Below are 9,130 nucleotides of genomic sequence, written 5' to 3' on the forward strand. Positions count from 1 at the left end.
CAAGCTTACATGCAACCACCCAAAAGATGTACTTATAAGAACTTCCGTGATTGCAAACCCTCTGAGTTTTCTGGAAGTACTGATCCGACTGTAACTCTCAATTGGTTGCGAGAAATTGAAAGGGTATTTGAAGCGTGCCAGTGTGAACCCGAGCTGAAAGTGACATATGCTAGTCGAATGTTGAAAGGTAGGGCTATGATTTGGTGGGATTCCTTGATTTCCAGTATACCGAAAGAACAAGTGAGTATGATCACTTGGGAGCAGTTTCATGGAAAGGTGTGTGAACAGTACTGTAATCCGTTTGATATGAACCGAATCAAGACTGAGTTCCTTGAAATGAAGATGACACCTCAAATGACGATCGACGAGGTAGTAGAGAAGTATATGGATAAACTAAGGTTTGTACAACAGTGGGTGCCAGACGAAGCGTCTCGTATACAACATTTTGTTAATATCATTTTGCCAGAGTACCGAACTTTTGTTAGAACGGCTACGTCGTTGTCTCAAGCGGTTGTGATGGCTAAGATGGTAGAAAGTGATGTTCAGGCCGCCAGAAATAGAATGTTTGGTAATGTGCTACAACAAGGTGGGCAAGTATCTGGTCAATCAGGATCTAAATTCAAGAAGTCTAGGGGGTTTAAATCGAAGGGTAAAAGTGGTCAGAGTAGTTCTGGATCTAGATCAGGTAAAGGGAATTGGTGTCACACGTGTCGATCTTCTCACAGTGGTCAGTGTTCCGAGGCTACAAGAAGATGCTTAAAGTGTGGTGTTGTTGGGCATGAGTCTTCAGCATGCCCGTATCCGAATAGTGTATGTTGGAGTTGTCACAAACTAGGGCATCGTGCAATTAGTTGTCCGTCGAAGAGTGGTAGTTCCGGGGCAGGGTCAGGGGCGCGTTCAGCATCAGCTGAAGGGTCAACTGCCTCGAGTGGGCAGAAGAGGAAGAACCCTCCAACAGCAGAGGCTAGAGCTTTTCAGATGTCGGTGGAAAATGTTGTGGCAACCGACGAAGTAATCACTGGTATGTTTCTAATCAACTCAATACCTGCTCGCGTATTGTTTGATTGTGGTGCCAATAGGTGTTTTATGTCCCTAAATTTCTGTGCTAAGTTGAATTTACCAGCTACTGTGTTACCCAAGCCGGTTAGTGTAGAAGTAGCTGATGGTAAGACCACACCCGTCACAACCTATGTGACTGGGGTTTGTATAGAGATCGAAGGGAAGTCGTTCCCGGTGACTTGTTTAGTGTTACCTATTCCTAGCTTTGATGTAGTACTAGGAATGGATTGGTTGAGCTCGCTTAGGGCTAATATTAAGTGTGATAGAAAAATGATTACCTTTCGTTCGACCGATGGAACCCGTGTTGTGGCCCGAGGGGAGCCGGGAGGGTATAATTTTCCGTTGATAACCATGATGAAAGCGAAAAAGTCGATGGAAAAGGGTTGTGATTCGTTTCTTGCGTATGTGATTGATGCGAAGAAAGAAAAGAAAACAGTGGCCGATATTCTGATAGTATCAGAATTTCTCGAAGTGTTCCCAGATGAGTTACCAGGTCTGCCGCCGGTAAGGGAAGTTGAATATAAGATTGAATTGGTTCCTGGAACAACACCAGTTGCAAAAGCTCCATACCGATTAGCGCCATCTGAAATCCGTGAAATGATATCACAGATTCAAGAACTATTAGATCGTGGGTTTATCCGACCGAGTTCTTCACCGTGGGGTGCTCCAGTATTGTTTGTTAAAAAGAAAGATGGGTCAATGCGTATGTGTATTGATTATCGGGAATTGAACAAAAGAACAGTAAAGAATAAGTATCCGTTACCTCGAATAGATGATTTGTTCGATCAGTTACAGGGTGCTTCATTCTTTTCTAAGATAGACTTACGATCCGGATATCATCAGGTTCGTGTTGCTGAATCAGATATACCGAAAACAGCGTTCAGAACAAGGTATGGTCATTATGAATTTCTTGTCATGCCTTTTGGGTTGACGAATGCGCCAGCAGTCTTCATGGATCTAATGAATAGAGTGTGTCGTCCATTCTTAGATAAGTTTGTGATTGTGTTTATTGATGACATATTGGTGTATTCGAAAACAGAGAGTGAACATGCTGAACATCTGAGGTTGGTTTTGAACTTGTTAAAACGTGAGCAACTATTTGCAAAATTTTCAAAGTGTGAATTTTGGTTACGTGAAGTGCAGTTTTTGGGTCATGTGATTTGTACCGAGGGTATAAAAGTTGATCCGACAAAGATAGAAGCGGTAATGAATTGGAATTCTCCGAAGACTCCGACTGAGATTAAGAGTTTTCTGGGATTGGCTGGGTATTATCGCAGGTTTATCAAAGATTTTTCTAAATTAGCGGGTTCGTTGACTAAGTTGACTCGTAAAGATGTAGCCTTTCGATGGACTGATGAACAGGAAAAGGCTTTTCAGATTTTGAAACAACTACTGTGTCAGGCACCAGTGTTAGCTTTACCAGAAGGTTCAGACGACTTCGTGGTATACTGTGATGCATCCTATGCCGGGTTGGGTTGTGTATTAATGCAAAGAGATAAAGTAATCGCCTATGCCTCGCGACAGTTGAAAGTTCATGAGAAGAATTATCCAGTGCATGATCTTGAAATGGCTGTAGTAGTGTTTGGTTTGAAACTGTGGAGACACTATTTGTATGGAACCCATTGTGTTATATGTACAGATCACAAGAGTTTGCAGTATATCTTCTCACAGAAAGAATTGAATATGCGTCAGAGACGATGGCAAGAGTTGATCAAAGATTACGATTGTGAAATTAAATACCATCTGGGTAAGGCAAATGTGGTTGCAGATGCGCTAAGTCGTAAAAAGTCAAGTGAAAATGTGAAATTTCTTAGTTTGAATATAACTTCAAATTTGATTAACAGCTTAAAAACCATTCAGGCCTGTGCTTTAGAGGACGAACATATTAAATCTGAACAGATGACCAAACGAAAAGTGGACTTAATTGATGACTCACGTGGACTAAAGACCTTAAACAATCGTGTTTGGGTGCCTAAGCTTGGAGATTTGAGGGATTTAATCATGACGGAAGCTCACAAATCCAGATTGACAGTACATCCGGGTAGTAATAAGATGTATCATGATTTGAAAGCAGTGTATTGGTGGCCGACAATGAAAACAGATATCGCTCGATATGTCGAAAAGTGCCATATTTGTGCTCAAGTGAAGGCAGAACATCAGAAACCTTATGGTTCGCTACGTCAGTTACAGATTCCAGAGTGGAAATGGGAACATATAACGATAGATTTTGTGACCAAATTACCTCGAACTCAGAAACGACATGATATTATTTGGGTAATAGTGGATCGTCTAACTAAAAGTGCTCATTTTCTTGCTACTCGTGAGACAGCTTCGTTAAGTGAGTTAGCCGATTTGTATGTGAAAGAAATAGTTAGTCGACATGGTGTGCCGTTATCGATCGTTTCAGACAGAGATTCCAGATTTGTGTCGAATTTTTGGAACAGTCTTCAACAAAATTTGGGTACACGTGTGAATTTAAGTACAGCTTATCATCCTCAGACAGATGGTCAGAGTGAAAGAACGATACAGACTTTGGAGGATATGTTAAGGGCTTGTGTGTTAGAATACGGTGGTTCGTGGGATACACATTTACCGTTGGTCGAATTCGCGTATAATAATTCATATCATTCGAGTATAGGGATGCCGCCCTATGAAATGTTGTACGGTCGTCGTTGCAGAACTCCGACTTGTTGGTTAGAAGCCGGGGAGAAGCAGTTTGCAGGTCCCAAAATTGTTCAAATGACAGCCGAAAAAGTTGCAATTGCGAGAGAAAAGTTGAAAGCCGCTAGAGATAGGCAGAAAATGTATGCTGATCCGCGTAGACGTCCGGTAACCTTTAATGCGGGTGAACGAGTGTATCTGAAAGTTTCGCCGTGGAAAGGGGTTATCAGATTCGGTAAACGTGGTAAGTTAGCACCGAGATTTATTGGTCCTTTCCAGATCAGTGAAGTGTTGAATGATCAGACTGTGGTGTTAGATCTTCCGCCAGAGTTAGCCGGTATTCATAATACATTTAACGTGTGTTATCTTCGTAAGTGTAAAGTCGATGATGAAACGCAACTTCTTCCTTTAGAAGATTTAAGGGTCGATTTGAATAAGAAATTGGTGGAAGAGCCGGCCCGTGTAGTTGACCGAAAGGTGACTAAGCTGAGAAAGAAAGAGATTCCGATGGTGTTGATTGAGTGGAAACACAGTTTGGGTTCTAATCTTACGTGGGAAACGGAAGAGTTGATGAGAAACCGCTACCCTCATTTGTTTGACCAAGACCAGATTCCGAGGACGGAATCTCCTTAAGGGGGGTGGATTTGTAACAGACCGAAACCCGGGCTAGTTGTAAGTGGACTATTTTGCCCTTAGGGTTTGTGCTTAGTCTTAAGTGCTTTTATTTTAATTATTTTATTAGTGTTTTATTATAATTTTGTTGTGACCAGTTTGTGACAAGGGTCCCAGAACAGGTTTGTTTATTTTATTTGGACCTCGTTTGGATTACCTAATCTTGTGCGAAAGATATCAGATAACTGGTAAATACCCGTGTGTGATGGGGTATTGTGTTTTAACACAAATAAGAGCTGGTGACCAGCTCCCTTCTTGAAGTTTCCTATTTTTTTTCATTTCACTCTCTCTCACTAAACCTAACCTCACCATCTCAAACCCTAAATCATTTGATCTCGAATTGAAGCTTGATTTTGGTGTCAAAACGTTCCTTGTGTCATTGTGATTCTAACACGGTAAGGTTTGTAAGATTTCATGATCAAATCTATGATTAAATGGGTTTTTAAGTTAGTTTTTGTTAAAATGGGGTTTTGTGTAAAATTAGTTCAATTTGTTGTTGTTTGTGCATAAAAGTTGTGGGTTTATGTTTCTAAATGTCTAGTGTAAAAGATGTAACCAGTTTTGAGGTCAAAAACGTGTCCAAAGTCGAGATTTGGTGATTTTGGGTTGAAACCCGTCACTTTGCTGCTGTTGCAGCTGATGAACTACCGACCATCGGCCGATGGTGAGGACGATCGGCCGATGGACGAGACCATCGACCGATGGTGTATGATTTCTGACTAGCGGATGTAATTTTGACGATCGACCGATTGGGGGAGACCATCGACCGATGGTGTGTTGACGATCGGCCGATGGATGGGACCATCGACCGATGGTCTTAGACAGTGAAATTCTTACTAAGTGTGGAATTCTAGCCGTTATGCTGCCCGTTTGTATTTTGGTGTTCAGGATGTAAATTTTGAAAGTGCATAAGTGTTAAGCATGAAAATTTTAGCGGACGCAAATTTTTACTAATTTGCTATAATTCGCTGTCAGTGTGTCTAATCTTGATGGGAACACTATTCTAACTTGGTTTTTGCTGTTCTCAGGAGATAAGGACAAGGAAGAAGCTCAGAAATAATAACTGAGCAGTTGCTGGTAATTGGTGAGTGGGTCTATCTACGGATAGAGTTTAAGTAGCATATCATGCTACTGTGGTTGACTCTTTTACCATGCATAGTGTAGAAATTGCCATGTTAGAATAATAATATCGTTACCTGATGTTGTATGTGAATTTTGTGTACACTGTGTGAATGGCACCAGTCGGGCCTAGGGAGACTGGGGACTCGAGACCGTGCCTAGGAGAGGTTAGAGTCCGTATGAGGTCAACCGTGCCTAGGGGAGGTTGGGTCCATAGGCTACTAATTGTGGAGTATAGTGTGAACGATGCACCCCCTGCATCTGGATAACTATACTGTGAATTGAGTAGCAGGGACTATCGGTAGACTCAGGCCCGATCAGCTGGGAGTCGTGTGCTCGTACAAGCCGCCGATCCTCGTATTGTCTTATTGTATGCTAGTTGGTAGTTAGCAGGTATTGTTGATGTATATAGCTTGTGTGTGGCTTAAGCTATATCTGTTAGATAGATTCCATTCACTTAGCGGTGCGCTAATCCCCCACATGTTTCCCCTTTGCAGGTTTAGGTACTGCTAGTCGGGATGGGTATGGATGCAGAAGACATGTTTGACAACCCAACTCTGATGTGAACTTTTGTATAAATAATGTTTTGTAATAACGTAACACCGTTGTGTAAACTTAAACTTAATTACTCAGATTAATGTAATGACGTGACTTATAGTGTGTTTGTTAATAAAGTCTTCCGCTGTGTGTTAAAAAAAAAATGGCCGGTGTTACAATATATCATAGTAATATGTGATGCACACTAAGTATTTGTTGAAAAATTTTAATTTTACTGCCAAAAATCTCTTTATTATTATATTATAATAACAAAACCAATAATAGATCATCTAAAATTTAAAACAATAATTCTAGCCATCCATTATCATTAACTTCTGTAATCTACACCATCCAAAATTTCTAATCAACATTATGACCTCATAATCACCTTTAGTAGTTATTAAATGACTAAATAACCCTTCAAATTTTGGGCGGAATAATACTAGCAAATTAGGGGTCTGCCACCTATTTCCCAACCCTAATCTCATTCTATCACCATTCTCTGCTTCAACGATTCATATTTTTTCATATTTCCCACACCATCGCTGACAAACAAGAAACCCTAATCCCATTCCATCTACATTCTCTCTCTCAACGATTGTAAACGTTCGTAAGTTAACTCCATTCAAAACCGTTTATCATTCCGTCGAGTTGATATAAACCTTTGATTATCACTAATCGGATACGTTAAAATCGATTGAGAATTGCGATTAATATAATGTATCATTTACATGAGACAAAAAATATATGTGATGAAAACATTGGAAACAATAGGTCATTAACTATATACGTCACTGATCTAAGTGAACCAACTTACATATTAGAAAGGGTTTGGGTAAACCCATCAAGTCTTCTTTGTCCCTTTTCTCAAAATATTATTAACATTAATGAACTCAGATATGACATATTGCGTCAACAGATTAATAACGTTTACTTAAGGCACTAAGGATGGGTATATTAATTAACTAAAGCTGAAATAATACTGGCAGTATGTGGCTCGGGGACTAATACTCGTGTTGCTATTGGGTTAGCAATTGATATAGCTCGCAATGGAATGCTTACATGCACACGGGATCATTCGATTTAAATCCTGGTTAGTCTCCTTATTTTTTGTATATGTTACTACTTTATTTTGTTTGATTATTTTTTTTGAGATTTTTTTTTTACAAGAATCAAGTAGTAAACGATCTGTATGCTTAATGCATCTAACTTTATTGACATCAAATTCTATTTTGTTTCTATAAACTTAATGCGAACTTCAACTCACAAATTTGTGAAAATTTCTTATTGGTTTAGCATATGATCCAAATTGTTTGGGTTTCGGGCTGCATTAGATTCACCGTTGTTAGGCACATCAGATTTATCATTTCAATTTCAATACCGTAATGCTCATCATTCATTCTTAATTGAATTGATTGCATGGTTGTTCATAAGGTCTTAAAGACATCAATCATTAAATTGAAATCACGTGGTTTACTTTTCAGCCTCTGATTATAGTGTTTGGACGAAATCCAATTGATGACCTGAAATCCTTTTGAAACCTTTATTATGATTATGTTTTTTGTAATTTGATTTTCAGTAAGATCTTACTTATATATTTTCCATTAAAGTATACATATCAAATAAATTATGTTTCAGGTTCGTGGATGTGATTCCAATGGAGCAAAGGTTCCGATTCCTACATTTGCCTTTGACACACTCGGGTTTTCAATTTAACTCATTATTTGCACATTTTACACAAAAATAAATCCTTCAGGCTCATGTTAGAAATTGTCATGTGGGAAGTCTAAATTTTAATAAAAGATTGTGATTAAGATCATCTATCACAGATTTACAATAGTAGTTGCTAAATGTTCATGTATGCTTATTAGCTTTTTTGATGTTTTGTTATATGTATATTATCATGTTTAGTTTAGGGGCTTGCAAACATCGTTGCAAGAACAAGATCAATAGTAAGAGATAATTCTATATTGTGTTATCGTGTTGTTGAGACTCGACACAGGCATGATGATTGCTAACTTGATAAGTATATGTCTTAAAGTTTTTATTAATGACCGCGTCTTCAAAAATACAGGCTAAACGGTTTCACCGTATGACATTCGCAGGGAGATACAGGTTTGTCCCATTACGAGACATTGGATCATTAATCGACATTGTTGTGAATATGATAGTATTCAATCATGAAGTATGTCAACTTCATTAATTCCCTTCTATTATCTTGGCTTTTAAGGAGGTAATGATTTTTTTTTTTTACTTTTAACAGAACCTTCATATTCAAGGCAAAATCTTTGTTGATCAAACATTTGAGTAATCTATGACTAACAAATATTATAGTTAGATTTAGTACGAAACTTCGCCGTTCAGAGTGGTTAGGCTAGAATAGGTGCCTTAGGTCAAGTTGTTAAGTGATGTTATATTTCATTACATAATTTTAAATGTTAGGTATAAGAGCAAGTAACCTACTCTCTTTCAACAGTATCGTCAGTCATTATGGTTATCCTATTAGGTGATGATATTCCTGAATTAATACGTTAATCGTCACAAGAATAAACACAGTTGTCAAATATCTTTAACGTTAGTAGTCTGCTATGAGTTAGCAACTCTCAATGTACAAGTGATACAATATTTTTGTATAAATTTCATTCATCGAGAACTTCTATTTACTCTTGTGTAGTTTCTATTGTTTTATGACTACATGTTGAAATCCCCAAATCTTTATTTATTTTACAATAATTGTGTTTTACTTGGTATCTGTATATTAACTTGATTTTGATATGGCGGTCTACTTAACTGGTGACAGGAAAGGAAAGGATCTTGGCTTTGGATTCGTTGATCTCAGGCCAAAGTCAAATTCTTTTAGTCAAGCACTACCCATATTATAAAAACAATCACGTCTACATTATTTTGAAATGAAAACCAGAACTCTGGACTTATCAACATTAGAGGTGGCAACATGAGCGGGTTTGGTATATGTAGCACAAACACCTTTACTTTTGTAATATATACTATAAAAAAATTAACTGATGTATTGTTTGTGAATTTGTGTCTTTGTGCCATAACTTTCTTTTAACTAATAAAAGTT

General features: G+C 38.3%; 1 long non-coding RNA gene across 1 annotated transcript; it reads left to right on the plus strand.

Moving 5' to 3' along the window:
- Positions 1-6,855: 6,855 nt before the first annotated feature.
- On the plus strand, positions 6,856-9,130 carry LOC139855867 (uncharacterized). Its single transcript, XR_011761586.1, has 4 exons — positions 6,856-7,141; positions 7,687-7,751; positions 8,154-8,281; positions 8,849-9,130. It is a non-coding gene; the product is annotated as an uncharacterized lncRNA (long non-coding RNA).

This window comes from Rutidosis leptorrhynchoides, chromosome 6 (genome assembly GCF_046630445.1).
Source record: "Rutidosis leptorrhynchoides isolate AG116_Rl617_1_P2 chromosome 6, CSIRO_AGI_Rlap_v1, whole genome shotgun sequence".
Lineage (NCBI taxonomy): Eukaryota > Viridiplantae > Streptophyta > Magnoliopsida > Asterales > Asteraceae > Rutidosis > Rutidosis leptorrhynchoides.